This window comes from Octopus sinensis, linkage group LG9 (genome assembly GCF_006345805.1).
Source record: "Octopus sinensis linkage group LG9, ASM634580v1, whole genome shotgun sequence".
Lineage (NCBI taxonomy): Eukaryota > Metazoa > Mollusca > Cephalopoda > Octopoda > Octopodidae > Octopus > Octopus sinensis.
In genome coordinates this window covers 75,665,223-75,670,613 of record NC_043005.1, presented here as the reverse complement: position 1 = coordinate 75,670,613, position 5,391 = coordinate 75,665,223, and the positions used below count along the sequence as shown (strand labels likewise).

Genomic DNA, 5,391 nt, shown 5'->3' with positions numbered 1-5,391 from the left:
TAGTATCAAAACTTGTTATATGATTAGGTATTTGCCACATTAATCACATTACTGCTATTTACAAGAGGCTGTAGCTATTTAACTTTTAAAGGCTGAAGGGCTTCTAGAGAGGCCAAGAAAGAAAGGGAAGGAATAGAAGAAAAGAGAGAAAATAAAGGAGGGGGAGCAACAAAGGGGGGGGGAAGGGGACTAAAAGAGAAGAGAAAAGGAAAAAGAGAATAAGAAGAAGAAACAGAAAAAAGAAGAAAAGAGAAAGAAATGGGAAAGAAGGGAAAAAATAAAAATAAAAGATAAAAAAGAAAGAGGTTCTAGTTATACAGAAGAATTAGTAGACGGCAAGTCTGGTTTTAAATTTACAGGCATCTAGGAACTAGAGGAGAATATTATTCTTTGCCATAAAACAGCTAATTTATTGCTGTTGAAAACAGCTATGAATTTAAAAGAGAATCTAAAGAGATAACACAGTCAGGGGTTTAGGGGTCAGATGCTAAAATCAAAAAAAATACATTAGGAAAATCTAAGTATAATCTTATCAAAAAGTCAATAAAACTTACTTATTTAATTTATTCATTTTATTGTCTTAAGGAGTTGCCGTTATTATTCATACATTGACGGACTACAGGTCAAATCTTAGAAGATCATTTACAAGGTGTTAGGGGATTGTCTATCATAATGAAGATAATCATATTCACCGAGGGGGTAGCCTTATTTATTTAATTTTGAAATAGAATTATGGGGCTATAGTATCTCATTTTATTTTATTAGAGTTATGCTACTTAAATTAGATTAAGTTAGGAATTAAATTAAAAATTACAATTAAGATTTTAAAATTAAGAATTTAAAAATTATGAGTTTTTGAAATTAATAAGCCTCAATTAAGCAGCGTATAAGTACTATTCATTTCCCTGTTCTCAAAAACTGATGCAGATATAAGGAAAAAGATAACTGTAGTGTGAGAACTCTTAGTTATTATCAACTTAAAGCAGTGCTATACTAGTAGAAATCAAGTTATATCTATCTATCTAGTTATGGATATTCTAATCATTTAAAATATTTTAAAGTCTTCAATTTAGCGTGGACACAAACTTGACCTAGTTCGATATGATTATTCAATAAGTTACTATGTTTTCTATGCTTTAGAATTTCATACGTCTCCATGGAGCATAGTTGGCAACCAACCCTACTATTTTTATACGGAATTGCTCTCCTAACTATTTCCCAATTAAGTTTATAATTTTTATTATTATTTTTGAGTTCCCAGATTTTGTTTGAAAGTGTGGTGGTACCAGCTTTATGACGTAATTTAAAAGACGAGATGTGATTTCTAACTCTAGCTAAAAAATTAATTGTACATCCAACGTAAAGATATTTGTTATTCTACTTGGATATGGTACATTTATAGATTACATTATTTTCCCCACATAGACCAGGTGCCGGGCATTTTGATTTTATTCTACACTTACACACAGGAGGAGCAACTTCAGGCTTTGGATTATTCTTGGGTAGATGTCTTAGGTTCCTATTATTTTGATTATCATTTCCATAGTTGGTGCTGATATCTAAAGTATTGCTATTATTTATTGATCCTTCAGCTTCATCATTTAGGTTTAAAGTCCTACCATGATTTCTTATATTATTGGTAATGTTACTATTATTGTTAGTCTTTTTATCCGACTGCATATTGCTGTTTATAATATCACTGATATTTTCATTCTCCTTATTTTCTCCATTAGCCTTATATATCTATTTTTCTATTATTAACATTATTACTTCTATTAATATCGGCATTGTTATTATTACTATTAATGTTAATGTTATTAGTCATTCTGTGGTTACTAATTTCACCTATGTTTTGATAGTTACTATTGTTGTTTTTATTGTTGGTAGTATTATTATAATTGCTATTGGTATTCATGCTGATATTATTATTTTTATTCTATCTTTCCTGGCTAGTTTAATGTTTTTATTATTAATCTTAGCTATTAAAGTGGACATATTTGGGAGGGTTGAATAAGAAATCCTAACTGTTTTCCTAGATATAATTCTATGATATCTATGAGAGATAGGGAACTTTTTTTTCCAGAATTACTTTGAATTTGTTCTGTATATCCGATTGTATCGCACAGTTGAAAGGGATATTCAGCCATAATATATCTTTTTTATTAAATTTAGGGTTCGTAGAATTACTACTATTCATCTCACCGGAGTTATTGTATTTATTACCATTATTTTTATTTTTATTTGTATGCATCTTAGGTTTATCTACTTCAATATTATCCGAGTTACCTATGTTCTGGTCAATGCTTCTATTTGAATTGTTGGGCCTGTACGCTAGATTAGCGTTTACCATTAATTTAATTCTACTTTTATTTCGGGCTTGGTCTGTATTGCTGCTTATGTGACTACTGATAACTTCATTATTAGGAATACGTGAGTTCCCCTTATCAACGAATGTAATCTTTTAGTTATATCCAGCCTTAGTTAACGCCTCATTATAATGCTCAGAATGGGAGTTAAATATATCCTTATTGGATGATAATTTTGAAATTCTTAATGAAATATTTCTTACTAAAGATTCTATTATATTTGGGGGATGATTTGATAATTTATTTACGTAATTCGTGATTTCGCCTTCCTTTCTAAATGGGTAATGTAGCTTGGAGTTAAGGTCTAGCGTAATATCTAGGAAGTTAACTATTTTAGTGCCCGGTTCATACGTTATACCGAGGTTGAAATCCTTAAAGAATTATTAATTTTCTTTCTAATCCTTTCTATAACAGATTTATTATTACTAGGGATAACAAACAGAGCATCATCCCTATATAGACCCCCCTGTATTTCTGGTATATCCTTGCTTATGCATTTTAATAGATATGCGCCCACTAGGTTAAATAGCTACAGCCTCTTGTAAATAGCAGTAATGTGATTAATGTAGCAAATACCTAATCATATAACAAGTTTTGATACCTACCTTATTGCGTTCAACCATTGATAAATTTATCGCCTGTGAATATGAGATTCCTCTTCATTTCTCTGGAAACTTACATCTACACCATTGGAAATTGTGCATCTATACAAAGGATTAATTCACCCTCTCTGTAATGCTAATAAGCAGGAATTGAGACCCACCTCGTTGTGATTAACAATGGATAAATTTGTCTTCTGTGAGTATGTAATCCCTCATCATATCTCTGGAAATTCTCATATGTGCTCTATGGATTGGTCACCTTCTCTGTGATGCTATTAGAACTTTTTTAAAATTCTGTGATAGGACTGTACATCATCTTTAAAGAACTTTAATGAACTTTGGAAATCTGTTTATGTTACTTAATTATCTACATTACTTCATGAGTATAGCCTCAACCACTAGGATGTCTAGAGAACTCACATGTATTTTAGCTGATGAGTACGGACACGTTTATATGCTGTAATTTTTACAACTTTTAATAAAGCCTGTCCTTGTATGAAACGATTGTACTAAAAACCTATCCATTCTTGTTGCTTCTTTCTCGCGTATATATATATATATATATATATATATATATATATATATAATATATATATCATCATCATCATCATCATCATTTAGCGTCCGTTGGACGGTTCAACTGGGGTCTGGGGAGCCCAAAGGCTGCACCAGGCCAGTCAGATCTGGCAGTGTTTCTACAGCTGGATGCCCTTCCTAACGCCAACCACTCCGAGAGTGTAGTGGGTGATTTTATGTGCCACCGACACAGGTGCCAGACAAGGCTGGCGAACGGCCACGCTCGGATGGTGTTTTTTATGTGCCACCGACACAGGTGCCAGATGAGGCTGGCGAACGGCCACGATCGGATGGTGTTTGTTACGTGCCCGCAGCACGGAGGCCAGTCGATGCGGTACTGGCTATGGCCACGTTCGGATGGTTTTCTTGTGTGCCACCGGCACTGGTACCACAAAGATACAAATTCCATTGATGTTCATCTATTTTGATTTGTTTTTTGATTTTCACTTGCCTCAACAGGTCTTCACAAGTGTCACAAGAAGGAAGGAAGGTATGCACAGGTGGACTGACTACGTCCCAGGTAGGGGCCACGGGTTATGGTCTGACTAGTCTTGCCGGGTCTTCGGATGGTGTTTTTATGTGCCACCGACAGAGGTGCCAGATGAGGCTGGCGAACGGCCACGATCGGATGGTGTTTATTATGTGCCCACAGCACGGAGGCCAGTCGATGCGGTACTGGCTACCGCCACGTTTGGATAGTTTTCTTGTGTGCCACCGGCACTGGTACCACAAAGATACAAATTCCATTGATGTTCATCTGATTTGATTTGATTTTCACTTGCCTCAACAGGTCTTCACAAGTGTCACAAGAAGGAAGGTATGCACAGGTGGACTGACTACGTCCTAGGTAGGGGCCACGGGTTATGGCCTGACTAGTCTTGCCGGGTCTTCGGATGGTGCCAGATGAGGCTGGCGAACGGCCACGATCGGATGGTGTTTGTTACGTGCCCACAGCACGGAGGCCAGTCGATGCGGTACTGGCTATGGCCACGTTCGGATGGTTTTCTTGTGTGCCACCGTACTGGTATCACAAAGATACAAATTCCATTGATGTTCATCTATTTTGATTTGTTTTGATTTTCACTTGCCGCAAAAGGTCTTCACAAGTGTCACAAGAAGGAAGGTATGCACAGGTGGACTGACTACGTCCCAGGTAGGGGCCACGGGTTATGGCCTGACTAGTCTTGCCGGGTCTTCGGATGGTGTTTTTATGTGCCACCGACAGAGGTGCCAGATGAGGCTGGGAAACGGCCACGATCGGATGGTGTTTGTTACTTGCCCACAGCACGGAGGCCAGTCGATGCGGTACTGGCTACCGCCACGTTTGGATGGTTTTCTTGTGTGCCACGTGCCACCGGCACTGGTACCACAAAGATACAAATTCCATTGATGTTCATCTATTTTGATTTGTTTTTTTGATTTTCACTTGCCTCAACAGGTCTTCACAAGTGTCACAAGAAGGAAGGAAGGTATGCACAGGTGGACTGACTACGTCCCAGGTAGGGGCCACGGGTTATGGCCTGACTAGTCTTGCCGGGTCTTCGGATGGTGTTTTTATGTGCCACCGACACAGGTGCCAGATGAGGCTGGCGAACGGCCACGATCGGATGGTGTTTGTTATGTGCCCACAGCACGGAGGCCAGTCGATGCGGTACTGGCTACGGCCACGTTCGGATGGTTTTCTTGTGTGCCACCGGCACTGGTATCACAAAGATACAAATTCCATTGATGTTCATCTATTTTGATTTGTTTTGATTTTTTGATTTTTTGATTTTTTGATTTTCACTTGCCTCAAAAGGTCTTCACAAGTGTCATATATAATTATGATTTAGGGTAACTAAGAGATA

The 5,391-nt window shown here is 37.2% G+C and overlaps 1 protein-coding gene across 1 annotated transcript in view; it reads right to left on the bottom strand.

The window, feature by feature from the left end:
* Positions 1-5,391, bottom strand: part of LOC115215364 (ADP-ribosylation factor-like protein 15) — a 190,495-nt gene that overhangs the window by 65,667 nt on the left and 119,437 nt on the right. The gene's annotated exons all lie outside the window — the stretch shown is intronic.